The 15,654-nt window shown below is 42.7% G+C and overlaps 1 long non-coding RNA gene and 1 pseudogene across 1 annotated transcript; both read right to left on the bottom strand.

The window, feature by feature from the left end:
* Nucleotides 1-53: 53 nt before the first annotated feature.
* On the bottom strand, nt 54-11,280 carry LOC115200808 (zinc finger CCCH domain-containing protein 7B-like; annotated as a pseudogene).
* A 2,143-nt stretch (nt 11,281-13,423) lies between these two features.
* On the bottom strand, nt 13,424-15,157 carry LOC115201322 (uncharacterized). Its single transcript, XR_003879730.1, has 3 exons — nt 14,720-15,157; nt 13,828-13,884; nt 13,424-13,518 (listed from the first exon to the last, which is right to left on the bottom strand). It is a non-coding gene; the product is annotated as an uncharacterized LOC115201322 (long non-coding RNA).
* Nucleotides 15,158-15,654: the final 497 nt, after the last annotated feature.

Raw genomic sequence — 15,654 nt, 5'->3', positions numbered from 1 at the left:
CAGGTTTAACCCCCTGCCATCCCCTCCACCCTTGAGATTGTTTCCCCCTCCCCCTATTCCCCCACCCCTCCACTACAGCTCTGGTGGGACGTGCATAGGCTGAGAGCAAGAGTGAGAGAGATTTTGTAAATCAGGCCCTTAAAACAATAACCCAAATGATGTATTGTATTAGGAGACAAGGGCATCGTGCCCATCTCATGCTCATCTTCTGTTTCTGAGCATTTGGCGCTAGCCTGTACCATCTCTTCATGGGTGATACCTGGGGGAGAGAGAGGGAAGAGAGACACAAAGTAACAGATGATAGCGTGAACTTTGGTTATTTTGCTGCAATCCTTCATAGAGTGTGTCTGTGTGTGCAGCCATGCGTGCAAACATACGAGTACTTCTGTACCGGTGTCCTGCTGCAGCACCCAGCACTTCGAGTTCTATGACGGAGTGGGCGAAGGAGCAGCTGTCCTCGCGCTGGCAGCTGTAATGCACCTCGTGGCGACACATGTCAAACTGGCAGAGGGGGTGCAGCGGGCGCACCTTACTGTAGCGCACGTTGGCAGAACGCACCACATGCACTAGGCACCTGAGAAAAAGGGGATGAGATAGAAGGAGAGGGCAGAAGGGGACAGGGTGCAAATAGCTGACTGGAATATTGTCTGAGGGAAATTGGATTTAGGATCCATTATACCAAGGTAAAGTGCTTATTTGGATCTGATACACTGAAGGACAGAGAGAGGACGACGGAAAAGTACAGAAAGGTCTAGGTGACTCACTTGTTATCGTCAAAGGGATGCCGGGCAGTGAGGTTTGAGTTCTCTTTGCTGTGCTTGCTGATGATGCGAGGCTTACTGTCAAAACATTCCTGCAGAGAGGTGGAGAGAGCGAAACGGAGTGCGTGTGTACACATACAGAATACTGCAAAGTTCACCATGGGGAGGTCTATGTGAACACACCCTACCTCACAGAGGAACATGGACATGCCCATGTGCAGCTGCAGCAGGCGTGTGACGCTGAGTGCCCGTCTCACGGTGCTGCCCAGCGGGTCAAACAGCAGCTCCCTTCCTCTCCTGGGTCCACAGGTCTATTTCCTCCTGGCAGTAGGCAAATGTGCAGTTCTCCCCATATAGGCATTCCCAGCGCTCCTGGACCTCTTCAGGGAGACAGAGGAGGAACAGGGAAGAGGTATGAGGTAGAGAGTACATAATATTTACTATCTCTGATAGGCAAATTCTGTTTAAGTAACATTAAAACTACTGCCAGCACTTATGTGCTTATTTGAGTAAGAGAACATGCATGTGCTGGTGACACTGTCTGTGATCTTTTTAGAATTCAAGGCACACTTCACCAGCATGTCCACCACAGCGATACGCCATCCCATCTGGTTTGTGCTTAGTGGGACTATCATTTGTTTTTCAACAGAACAATGACCCAAAAACACACCCTCCAGGCTGTGTAAGGGCTATTTGACCAAGAAGGAGAGTGATTGAGTGCTGCATCAGATGACCTGGCCTCCACAATCACCCAACCTCAACCCAAACCAATTGAGATGGTTTGGGATAAGTTGGACCACAGAGTGAAGAAAAAGCAGGCAACAAGTGCTCAGCATATGTGGGAACTCCTTCAAGACTGTTGGAAAAGCATTCCAGGTGAACCTGGTTGAGAGAATGCCAAGAGTGTGCAAAGCTGTCATCAAGGCAAAGGGTGGCTATAGAATCTCAAATGTATTTTGATTTGTTTAACACTTTTTTTGGTTAGTACATGATTCCATAGTTTTGATGTCTTCACTATTATTCTACAATGTAGAAAATAGTCAAAATAAAGAAAAACCCTGCAATGAGTAGGTGTTCTAAAACTTTTGAGACCGGTACTGTACATACCTTTGCAGAGCACGAAGGCCCCCAGGAAGTAGTCCATATCCCGCGAACCTGCTGAGAGAAGAGTAGGTGGACTTACCATTCAATTCATTTTTATTCAAAATACTTTATTCATCAAACAAGGTGCAATTATGCAGACATTGATGTAACAGACAACATTGACTTAATACTGCTTAGTATAAAATAAATCCTCAACGTAACATATTCTGGAGGGGTAAGAGAAAGGTCATGGGATTTATATCTTGGATTTTTTTTAAAACAAGTATAGTAGGAGTAGCCAGAGACATCCATGTTGTTATAAACTCAGAAGAGAGGAGAAAGAAGTTGAGAGTATCCATCGGAGTGTTCAGGCGTTATGCCGCTGTCTTACTGTGTGAGGGGAGCTGTGTTTGTAGATCCCAGGGACGAAGCTGTGAGAAATTCTTCCCCTGGAAAACAGAACAGCAACACAAGGACATCAGACAACATGTGGCCATACAGCAGTGCTGCTGACACGGACTAGCTTCAACAACAACTAACGCATTCCCAGAGGACTGTTCAGCGTCAATGGGCAGTTCCGGGAAGGTTTAAGTAACAGCTGACGCAGGTTTAAACTGTATGGTTGCAAAATAAGAGTGGATAGTGGCAAAATAAAAATAAGAAGCCTGCTACAATGGCTTTGGTGTTTTCAATATAATTGACATCACCAAACACACACCCGGACACATACACCTTGTCCATACATCTCATCCACTCACCAGGCAAGGTGTACTCGGAGAGGGAGTCCAGCCCTCCTTTGCCTTCTGTGTCCCCAGCCTCCTGGGAAAAGGCCCCCAGGGCATCCAGCGCCTGTGTGGAGGTCTGGTCCCTCTAGCCCAGCGAAGGGTAGGGCTCCAGGGCGGACATCTGGCTGACAGTGAAGCTGAAGAAGGCAGGGGGTGGCTGGGGCGAGGAGGCTGGAGGAGTATGGAGGGTGCAGGCCCACAGCTGTGTTGGGGAGGTTGGTGGGGATAGCACCTTGGACTGGGCTCTGTGACTGAGGGAGAGAGAGACATTCTAGATCTCCTTCTAGACAAGAAATGCATAGCTCTGTGCTCCATGTAAGGTACTTCAGTGGTGGAAGTTAAACTACTAAAATGTGCAACCCGTCAGGCAGTAGTGGAAAAAGTACTCAAATGTCATACTTGAGTAAAAGTAAAAGATACCTTAATAGAAAATGACTCAAGTAAAAGTCACTCATTAAAATACTACTTGAGTAAAAGTCTAAAAGTATTTGGTTTTAATATACTTACGTATCAAAAGTAAATGGGATTGCTAAAATATACTTAAGTGTCAAAAGTAAAAGTTCATTTCTAATTCCTTATATTATGCAAACCAGACGGCATATTTTGTTTTTTTTCTCTCCCCCAGATAGCCAGGGGCACACTCCAACACTCATATTCATTTACAAACTAAGCATGTGTGTTTAGTGAGTGCGCCAGATCAGAGGCAGTAGGGATGACCAGGAATGTTTTCTTGAAAGGGGGTGAAGTACATTTTTTTTTTTTTTAGGAATGTAGTAAGTAAAAGTTGTCAAAAAAATAAACAAAAACCCCAAAAAACTACTTATGTAGTACTTCAAAGAGTACTTTACACGGCAGCGTAGCCTAGTGGTTAGAGCGTTGGACTAGTAACCAAAAGGTTGCAAGTTCAAATCCCGAGCTGACAAGGTACAAATATGTTATTCTGCCCCCGAACAAGGCAGTTAACCCACTGTTCCTAGGCTGTCATTGAAAATAAGAAAATAATTTGTTCTTAACTGACTTGCCTAGTTAAATAAAGGTAAAATAAATAAAAAAACACCACTGATGTCATGCAACTCCCAGAAATACTTTCTTAAAATGTTCCTATATTCTACTGACTAATGTCTGTACCTCCTCTTTCATCAAATGTCTACTGGTCAACAGTGGGACGATACAGCACGGTCAGCATCCTTCATTGACGTGACCTTAGTAGCGACCCTCTCACCTCGCTGACTTTCTCAGAGATGCAGTCATCCCCCAGCAGGCTGTCCAGATCGTCGGGGATCACGCTGCACTCCATGTGCTCCGACACTGTGACAGAGTAGGGCATGGGGGGGCAGGCCCATACTGGGGCTATCAAATAGGTCAGCACAGGGTGTGGCCACTGGGCTCGTCGCTGACAGGGATGGGTGTGGCCAGAGGGGCAGGGATACACTGGGCGTTGGACAGATCAACTGGGAGGGAGGAGAGGGATAAAGAAAAAAGAGGAAGATGAGATCGAACCATGGAGAGAAGGGAATTTGAGAGAAACGCCAATGACAATGACAAATTGTTAAAGTTAAATGTTATGTTTTTACGGTGAGCTGACATACCTGATGCAATGTCAGTCAAATATTCTGCCCATTGGAGGACATCTAAAATAAGAGACAAGGCTTGGTTAATCAAAACATTAACCATTCACCCGTAATAAGAAAATGTCAATAACCACGTTTCCACCCACAGTTTTTATGCGAGTAAAGTCATACCGTATAAATAAAAATCACTACAGCTGTGATGGAAACAAGCTGTTTTGGTAACATTTTATAAATAAAGAATTTGTTCATTCGTGATCTTTTTGTGTCGGTAAAATGAATGTGAAATGGAGGTGGAAACACTTATGCGAAAATATTGATATAATAACCATAATATAGGAGTAAACTTGAAGTCATGCAATGATATGGTGTGGTCCTCCCACTACGACTCGCGAAACCATGCAGTTAGGCTACAGATTAAATAAGTTATGATGAACTTCACAGGGTGGTGAAAGTGCCCTTGATGATCCTTTCCAATAAATATTGAGGCTCTTATTCTGGTGACATGATGATAGATGCAAAATGGCAGTCGTGTTTATTGCGCTGTCCCTGCAACATTATTTGAGCCATTTAGTTTGTTTCTGACTGAAAAGCTGTTCCCGAAATCCCTAATTTGTTGAAGAAAAACATTCCCCATTGCCTCAACCCTTGCACTCTTTACGTGAATCATGTAAGCATTGCATGTGACCAACAGGGCCTGACCTATAGCCGATCATAATCACATCAATAAATTGGTTATAACAAACTCTGAACACAGTAATGTCGACAGCAAAATGGATGCGAAGGACGTGAAAAAGAAACAGGAAACGTGCAAAATGTTTACCGGTTGCTCCGGAAGAAAAGGGGAAGTCAGATCGGTGGAAGACCTTTGACTTAGTTGTGGAAACTACTGGAGATCCAGAAAAAGAAGGGTATAGGAGCAAGCACTGCGTGAGTATGGTGTGAGTATTGTGTGTGCCAAACAGTTGCTGATAGATTACAATATTATTTTTTATGACCATTTGGAAGTGTAAACACTAAATAAATATGTGTACCAGAGAGTCTGTTCCAACGGGGAAAAATATTTATAAAGCCTTTATTACACCAGACTAAAAACCGTTTACATGCATTTGTGAATTGTGGTTTATTTATTGTTTAGGCTAATTATTCATCTAATTTTAAGGCAAAAATGCTTGATTTCATTTCGAAGAATGAATGTCTTGTATCTTGTGTGATGACAGGAACGAATGAATGATTGATACAGTAGCCTATATATTGAAATATTGGCATAATAAGTTGAGGTATTAAAGGCTAAACAAAACACGCTCTAAGGCCTACTGCTCGATGGTGGTTATACAAGGCTGCTATACAACTCCTACTAATGATAACGGCACTATTTATTATAATGATCAAAATAATAATAACAACAACAACGAGACCAAGAAAAAGGAAGGTATAGGAGCGAGAACTGTATGCATATTATGTGTAACAAACAGGTGCTGTTAGATTACAATATTTTTCTGCCTGTTTGGAACAGTGCAAACAACATTAAATAAATTATAAGTAATACCAATCTGTTGTAACGAAGAAAAAAAAAGGCTTAAATTACAGCATTGCAAAGACTTAAAAACAGCCAAAACTGTGAAATTGCTTTATATGACATTTTGCCGTTGCATGAGCCTTGTTGCTCACGGAATCAGTAGGCTATTAAACAAACAGTCAAACAGGCAACAGAAGCAAGATCTGTCTTATTTCTGTAAATATAAATGGATGATTTATAAAGCCAGGCACATTTAACAATTAGGCTATTGATTATAGACATAAATGTGGTTTGCTCCCTCAATTTTCTTAGACATTTAGGCTAAGCCCTATTCGCATGGGACTAGAATTATTAGAGAATGTTGGTTATGTAATAATTACCCCAGAACATCCGTTATTCCAGAGGACGAGTCGGGCTGGATTTGTTTTTTCCCCAAACTGCCCAGTAATTCATAATTTTTCCCCAATAAAAATTGACAGTTGACGGAAGCCTGGAGGTTTTCTTCTAGGCGTGAAGATATTTCAACAAGTCCAGGCGCTAACAGGGCTACACTGTCAACTCGAGCTTGATTCCAAAGTTTCTAAACCATACCAAACCATCTTTGGAACACAGTGCATTTGGAAAGTATTCAGACCCCTTGACTTTACCCAGATTTTGTTACGTTACAGCCTTATTCTAAAGCAGATTAAATTGTTTTGGGATTCTCTGCCTCTAACCCTCTAACCCTTTTACAGGGGCTGAGTCACTGACTTACTGGTGTTCTTCCATGCCGTCCATGGGAGGGGTGCGTCACTTGAGTAGGTTGAGCCACTGACGTGGTCTTCCTGTCTGGGTTGGCGCCCCCCCCTTGGGTTGTGCCGTGGCGGACATCTTTGTGGGCTATACTCGGCCTTGTCTTCGGACGGTAAGTTGGTGGTTGTAGATATCCCTCTAGTGGTGTGGGGGGCTGTGCTTTGGCAAAGTGGGTGGGGTTATATCCTGCCTGTTTGGCCCTGTCCGGGGGTATCATCGGATGGGGCCACAGTGTCTTCTGATCCCTCCTGTCTCAGCCTCCAGTATTTATGCTGCAGTAGTTTATGTGTCGGGGGGCTAGGGTCAGTCTGTTACATCTGGAGTATTCTCTTGTCTTATCCGGTGTCCTGTGTGAATGTAAATATGCTCTCTCTAATTCTCTCTTTCTTTCTTTCTTTCTTTCTTTCTCTCTCTCGGAGGACCTGAGCCCTAGGACTACCTGGCATGATGACTCCTTGCTGTCCCCAGTCCACCTGGCCATGCTGCTGCTCCAGTTTCAACTGTTCTGCCTGCGGCTACGGAACCCTGACCTGTTCACCGGACGTGCTTGTTGCACCCTCGACAATTACTATGATTATTATTATTTGACCATGCTGGTCATTTACGAACATTTTAACATCTTGACTATGTTCTGTTATAATATCCACCCGGCACAGCCAGAAGAGGACTGGCCACCCCTCATAGCCTGGTTCCTCTCTAGGTTTCTTCCTAGGTTTTTGGCCTTTCTCAGGAGTTTTTCCTAGGGAGTTTTTCCCAGCCACCGTGCTTCTTTCACATGCATTGCTTGCTGTTTGGGGTTTTAGGCTGGGTTTCTGTACAGCACTTTGAGATTTCAGCTGATGTACGAAGGGCTATATAAATAAATTTGATTTGATTTGATTTGATTTTTTCACCCTCATCAATCTACACACAATACCCCATAATGACGAAGTAAAAATACTTTTTTTTACATTTCTGCAAAAAAAAACATCACATTTACGTAAGTATTCAGACCCTTTACTCAGTACTTAGTTGAAGCACCTTTAGCAGCGATTACAGGATCGAGTCTTCTTGGGTATGAAGCTACAACCTTGGCACACCTGTATTTGGGGAGTTTCTCACATTCTTCTCTGCAGATCCTCTCAAGCTCTGTCAGGTTGAATGGGAGCTTTGCAACACAGCTATTTTCAGGTCTCTCCAGAGATGTTCGATCGGCTTCAAGTCCGGGCTCTGGCTGGGCCACTCAAGGACATTCAGAGACTTGTCCCAAAGCCACTCCTGCGTTGTCTTGGATGTGTGCTTAGGGTTGTTGTCCTGTTGGAAGGTGAACCTTCGGCCTAGTCTGAGGTCCTGTGCGCTCTGGAGCAGGTTTTCATCAAGGATCTCTGTACTTTGCTCTGTTCATCTTTCCCTCGATCCTGACTAGTCTCTCAGTCCCTGCCGCTGAAAAACATGCCCACAACATGATGCTAACACCACCATGCTTCACCGTAGGGATGGTACAAGGCTTCATCCAAACATGAAGCTTGGCATTCAGGCCAAAGAGTTTAATCTTGGTTTCATCGGACCAGAGAACCTTGTTTCTCATGGTCAGAGTCCTTTAGGTGCCATTTGGCAAACTTCAAGCGGGCTGTCATGTGCCTCTTAATGAGGAGTGGCTTCCGTCTGGCCACTCTACCATAAAGGCCTGATTGGTGGAGTGCTGCAGAGATGGTTGTCCTTCTGGAAGGATCTCCCATCTCCACAGAGGAACTCTGGAGTTCTTTCGGAGTTGACCAAGAACTGATGGTCACTCCTTGACCAAGGCCCTTCTCCCCAGATTGCTTAGTTTGGCCAGGCGGCCAGCTCTAGGAAGAGTCTTGGTGGTTCCAAACTTCTTCCATTTAAGAATGATGGAGGCCACTTATCTTGGGGACCTTCAATGCTGCAGACATTGATACAATCCTGTCTCAGAGCTCTACAGACAATTCCTTCGACCTCATGGCTTGGTTTTTGCTCTGACATGTACTGTCAACTGTGGGACCTGATATAGACAGGTGTGTGCCTTTCAAAATCATGTCTAATCAATTGAATTTGCCACAGGTGGACTCCAACCAAGTTGTAGAAACATCTCATGGATGATCAATGGAAACAAGATGCGCCTGAGCTCAATTTCGAGTTGCATAGCAAAGGGTCTAAATACTTGAAGTATTTGTTTATAGTTTTTTATACATTTGCTAAAATTAAAAAGTTTCCGCTTTGTCATATGGGGTATTGTGTGTAGAATGATGATGAAAAATATTTATTTAATACATTTTAGAATAAGGCGTAACAACTTAACAAAAAGTGGAAAAAGATAAGGGGTCTGAATACTTTCCAATGCACTGTATGAACAAAAGTATTCACTGTGAAAGTTGATACATGTAGGCACATCATATATAGGCTATGCACAGCACTTATTTCAATTTATCAAATTAGTAATGGTTTCTTACTCAAACCGTGAACAACACCTGTCAAACTCAAACATTTCTCTCGAAACACATGGATATCAATTCGCATAGGACTAGTATTTTCAGAAAATCTTGGAGTTTGCCAAAAGACAGTATGTTATTATGGCTGGAATTGTTATTCTCCTGCCATGTACAAATCACTAACATGGCAGATTCGGACAGGACTAAAGTTACAGATGATGTGGTGTTTTGTGCTTGGCAACATAATTACATCACCCAACCACCCCCAGTAAAACTAATCCCGTCTGAATAGGGCATTAGGCTAGGGCTGTGTCCTCGTCTCTGCTGCCTCCACACCATTGTTTTCAATCCCAAAATGCTGGTTAAGTTTGCTATTATGCATATAGCATTTTAGGGAAAGGCGCACTGAAGATTGGTTCTAAAACACAGACAGCGACCACATCCAATGAAGGACAAAGTGCATTTGTTATAAAATAATATGAGATTCATTAGTGTTGCACCATTATTTTTGCATAATATAACCATATACAATTTCAGTATCACGTCTTAAGAGTGATGGACTGTGCCATCCCCGTGGCCTGTGCAATGGATTAGTCCACTGCGACATGCAGAAATCAGACAGGTGTCTTGTGCACCATAAAAAAATATTTTATTCAATTGCTCGACTAAAGAAATCTCGGTCAACCAGCAGTCTATAGACCAAACAATTGACTAGTCGACTAAATAGGGTCAGCCCTATTATCTGCACTATTGGCTAGTGCGCACATGCCAAGACCAGAGTAGGCACATTTGCTATTTAACCGTTTTTGACAAAACTAAAATCGGTAGAGTTGAAAATGCAATGGAAACACATTGAACTTTATATTTTTATTTGGTACATTAAAACTCAAGCAAAAAGTACATTGTGTGTACTACGTCATCGTACACAATTTATTCGCAACAAGTCAGTTTGGTGGAAACACACCACTGGTGGGAAAATGCACATATTTTCTTTAAGCACATTTTAGAATATTCGCATGAAAATCTGTCGCCAATTGGATGGAAACCTAGCTAATGAGAAACTATTTTTTCAAGACGCCAAGACACTCACCTCTCCTGCAGGTGAAGAATTTTCTCTATTGCTCTCCCCCCTGACATTGAGGACTCCACCTGTAAAGAGAACAGTATCACTTATATGGACCACTGCAGATACAGTGCATTCGTAAAGTATTCAGACCCCTTTACTTTATCCACATTTTGTTACGTTACAGCCTTACTCTAAAAAGGATTACATATTTTTTTCACCTGAATTATCATATTTATGTAAGTATTCGGACCCTTTGTTGAAGCACCTTTGGCAGAGATTAAAGACTCGAGTCTTCTTGGGTATGACGCTACAAGCTTGGCACACCTGTATTTGGGAAATTCTCCCATTCTTCTCTGCAGAGCCTCTCAAGCTCTGTCAGCTTGGATGGAGAGTGTCACTGCACAGCTATTTTTCAGGTCATTCCAGAGATGTTCGATCAGGTTCAAGTCCGGACTCTTTCTGGGCCACTCAAGGACAGAGTCTTATCCCCAAGGCACTCCTAGGGAAAGGGGGATACCTTGTCAGTTGTACAACTGAATGCATTCAACTGAAATGTGTCTTCCTCATTTTACCCAACCCCTCTGAATCAGAGGTGCGGGGGGCTGCCTTAATCGACATCCATGTCTTCGGCACCCGGGGAACAGTGGGTTAACTGCCTTGCTCAGGGACAGAGTGACAGATTATTACCTAGTCAGCTCTGGGATTCGATCCAGCAACCTTTCAGTTACTGGCCCAACGCTCTAACCACTAGGCTACCTGCCACCACTCCTGCGTTGTCTTGGCTGTGTGTTTAGGGTCATTGTACTGTTAGAAGGTGAACCATTGGCCCAGTCTCAGGTCCTGAGCGCTCTGGAGCAGATTTTCATCAAGGATCTCTCTGTACTTTGCTGCGTTCATCTTTCCCTCGTTCCTGACTAGTCTCCCAGTCCCTGCCGCTGAAAAACACCATAGGGATGGGTGCCAGGTTTCCTCCAGATGTGATGCTTGGCATTAAGGCCAAAGAGTTCAATCTTGGTTTCATCAGACCAGAGAATATTGTTTCTCATGGTCAGATTGATGAAGAAAAATGTTTTATTTCATACATTAACATTTTAGAAGAAGGCTGTAAGGTAACAAAATGTGGAAAAATTCAAGGGGTGTGAATACTTTCCGAATGCACTGTACCTGTCCTGGCATTTTGATCTTTGAGTGGATAGAGAGTCAGAGGTAACTAAACTCACCTGAGGGCTTATGTAGGCCTTACGGACCTTCAGGCCTAGTTTATTATTAAAGTACATCCCACAAACAATAACTTTAACTGAGATTTTTTACACATCTTAAGAAATGCGAGTAACTAAAAGTATGTCGTAGAATAAATTGGATTCATCATTTTAATTGAACTATGGTTCCGGTGCTCGTGTGCCCTGTGGCCTTGCCTTACATGTGGGGCAGTGAGAAGGCATCCAGTGCCACACCCATAGACCTCCCGGAGTCGACCCAGCTCCCTTAGAGAGCAGTTCTGTAGAGCAGCCTGCGACCGCCCTCACACACGCACAACGCGCTGTCGCAGTCCTGCACATCCAGCTCAAACTCCCCCTGGGGGAGAGTCAGGGAGAGCGAGAGATATACAGAGAGAGAAAGAGACATACATAAACAGAGACACAAACATAGAAAGAGGGAGAGAGAGGGAGGTGGAAAGGGAGAGAGAAGATGTAAAAACTGACTGGGAAGTTGTCTGGGGAAAATTAAAATGTGGGATCCATTTTGTTTAGACAAAGTGCTTATTCAGACCTGATATAATTATCGGTTTAACTTTTGAGACATACTGTACTAATCAAAAGTTTAGACACCTACTTATTCAAGGGATTTTATTTATTTTTACTATTTTCTACATTGTAGAATAATAGTGTAGACATCAAAACTATGAAATAACACATATGGAATCATGTTGCAACCATAAGTGTTAATTCTTCAAAGTAGCCACCCTTTGCATTCTCAATCAGCTTCATGAAGAATGCTTTTCCAACAGTTTTAAAGGAGTTCCCACAAATGCTGAGCACTTGTTGGCTGCTTTTCCTTCACTCTGTGGTGCAACTTATCCCAATCCATCTCAATTGGGTTAAAGCCGGGTGATTGTGGAGGCCAGGTCATCTGATGCAGCACTCAATCGCTCTCCTTCTTGGTCGAATAGCCCTTACACAGCCTGGAGGTGTGTTTTGGGTCACTGACCTGTTGAAAAACAAATAATAGTCCCACCAAGTGCAAACCAGATGGGATGGCTTATCGCTGCAGAATGTTGTGGTAGCCATGTTGGTCAAGTGTGCTTTGAATTCTAAATCAATCACAGTGTCACCAGCAAAGCACCCCCACACCATCACACCTCCTCCTCCATGCTTCACGGTGGGAATCACACACGCAGAGATCTTCCATTCACCTACTCTGCGTCTCACAAAGACAGTTGTTGGAACCAAAAAATAATAATTCTCATTTGGATTCATCAGACCAAAGGACAGATTTTCACCGGTCTAAATGTTCATTGCTCGTGTTTCTTGGCTAAAGCAAGTCTCTTCTTATTGGTGTCCTTTAGTAGTGGTTTCTTTGTAGCAATTCAACCATGAAGGCCTGATTCACGCAGTCTCCTCTGAACAGTTGATGTTGACATGTGTCTGTTACTTGAACTCTGTGAAGCATTTATTTGAGCTGCAATCAGAGGTGCAGTTAACTCAAACGAACTTATCCTCTTCCTTTCCAGTGGCGGTCCTCATGTGAGCCAGTTTCGTCATAGCACTTGATGGTTTTTGCAACTGCACTTGAAGAAACTGTCAAAATGTTATGCCATTTTCTGTATTGACTGACCTTCATGTCTTAAAGTAATGGACTGTCATTTCTCTTTGCTTATTTGAGCTGTTCTTGCCATAATACGGACTTGGTCTTTTACCAAATAGGGCCATCTTCTGTATACCACCCCTACCTTGTCACAACTGATTGGCTCAAACATTAAGAAGGAAAGAAATTACACAAATTAACAAGACACACCTGTTAATTGAAATGCATTCCAGGTGACTACCTAATGAAGCTGTTCGAGAGAATGCCAAGAGTGTGGAAAGCTGTCATCAAGGCAAAGGGTGGCTACTTTGAAGAATCTAAAATATAAAATCCATTTTGATTTGTTTAACACTTTTCTGGTTACTACATGATCCCATATGTATTATTTCATAGTTTGTCTTCACAATTATTCTACAATGAATAAAATACTAATACTAAAAGGGAAAACCTTAGAATATGTAGGTGTCCAAACTTTTGACTGGTACTGTACACATGCTAACTAACCATTTTAACATTGTTAAGCGCGTGTGTGTCTCTTACAAACCGAAAGTGTGACGCTGCCCTGTTGACATGGAGGCTCTCCAGAAGCTCGGGGGGGGGGGGGATGACCAGTGCCTCTGCATAGCGGGCCACTTTGACCCGAAACACCACTATCCCGAAACACTGTTTCCCTCATCCAGCAAGTTACACACCAACTGGGTCAAAAACGCCTGCGAAGAATAGGAGGTGGTCCAAGGGAGATTGTGAGGATGATAAAAGATAACTCATAACTGAGAAAGTGCAGATTTGTGGACCGATACATTTGATGACAGGTAGGTGGCTTCATAAATGTGGGTAAGGCAAGAGAATAAACATTTAATGAAACAAATTGGTACCTCATAACCCTCAGGGTCTGGTAAAGGCAAGCAGGACGTGTATAGAAAATGTGAGATATATTAAAATCAGTGCCACCACATTTACTTTCTGTGTGCTTATACTGACTATACAAGGAAAAAGAGAACAATCTCAAGATGCCTTACTGAATAAAGCCTATAGCTTTCTGGATTTCCTCCTTTTCTGTGGTTCCATATCCATTGCTAAAAAAAGAAGGTAACAATACAAAAATAACAATCATAAATGTGCAATATTGACAAACACAAAAGGATGCTGTTGTCAGATCTACATGCCACAACCAACCAAAGCAGTGTATTACACAGACACGACGAGAACACAAAACTTTCTTCCATTTTGAGGTCTACTAGTTAATAATAACAACAACCTGCAGGTCTAAGTATCCCCGCGTTCGCCTAAAAATAACTCGGCTCAGAGTAAGGTTAGCTGGAAATACAGCAGAATAAGCATGATTTAGCGAATCAAAATAACTAGTTAGGTATGTGATGAGCCAAGCATAAATAATGTACATTAAATGTTCAAATGTCATTTTTAGATAGCAAAAAGTAATACCAAATATTTCGGATGAAGGTTACAGGATAACTTCGAGTGACTGACGTTAACGTTATCTACCCAGCTCGTTTTAGCTTGTAGTTAACGTTAGTTACTCTTTGGTTTGTTGACCTACGTCTGATCTGACTTCAACCAGCAGTGACACTACTTATATATATATATATAAATAAAATCTAGCCGTTAAATATATAAAATACAAAACAGTAGCTAGCTATGTCAGCTGGCAATTCAGTTTACAGAACATTTTTTAAGGTTATTTATGGAGAGCCCATTTGCCTGCATCAGGGACAGCATCGTAACACCGGGGCTAACTAGGTAGCCCAGAGTTAGTTAGCTGGCTAGGTCAGTTCAAAATAACAGTGACAACTGACTAACAGATATACAGCTTCATAACTGTTATTTTGTAAATTCGTAAGGTAGCTAAACTGACTGTACATTAACATGCTAGCTAAAAAGTTAGCTACTCACCGAAAACACCTCGTCCTTGTTCTTCTCCCAAAATGTTTTTACGGCAATAAATAAACTTGCATTAAACTGTTATCTAAATAACTTAAAATATTAATCCTCCAGACACATATTTGTCCAGGGTAACTGGTTGCTGTATCTGGACGGAACATGTGAGCGTTTTAACCCCAAATTCTACACAGTTCTTCCCCAATGAAGTTGCGCTCAAATCAAGAGAAGAGACGCTTGGTCCTGTAGAACTGCGGGTTGGTTGATAGTGGCTGTTTTCAATGTGACCACTAGGTGGTAGTTGCATTGATGAGCAAGCAGAGTCAGAGTTGACAAGAGTTTGTAAATAAATGTTTATCATGTTCATACATTCCTTTTTGATTGTTGGACAAATTTTGAAGTAACCTGTGGGAAAAGTATTGATATTACGCAAAAAGAGATGTATGCTGGTTGCTGGAAGCTGTTTACCAAACCAGGGCGGAGGAACCAGTGTCTTGTTCTGTACCCGTTTTACTGAGCTTCATTCATAAACTATTGGACTCAGGTCGCTCTGCCTCAATCTTGAAGGTGTATGCCTCAGCCATATCGGCTAACCATTTAGTCATCGATGGAAAATCGTCAGGGACCCACTTCCTCATCTGCCAATTCGTACAAGGTGTCCGCCAGCTTCATCTCCCCGGGCTAGTATTGGAGGCTTTGACGAAATCTTATTTCGAGCATACGGAGGATCCGGACATAAAATGGTTCTCGGAAATTGCTGAATTAACTCCACGTGCTCTCTCTGAGCCCTATCTGCATACGATAGAAGACAGACGACCTTGGCGTGACTTTATGGCCCAACCTGACTTTATGGCCAAACCAGCCTTTTGCCTAAGGTTTTATCACTCCTTGACATCAATCAAGCCATCAAACTGGCAGCCTACTGCCCCCCTCCTTTCCAGAATGTGGAG

Source organism: Salmo trutta, chromosome 10, assembly GCF_901001165.1.
Source record: "Salmo trutta chromosome 10, fSalTru1.1, whole genome shotgun sequence".
NCBI classification, from domain to species: Eukaryota; Metazoa; Chordata; class Actinopteri; order Salmoniformes; family Salmonidae; genus Salmo; species Salmo trutta.
The sequence above is the reverse complement of the archived record's forward strand: the minus strand, read 5'-3'. Positions and strand labels throughout refer to the sequence as shown.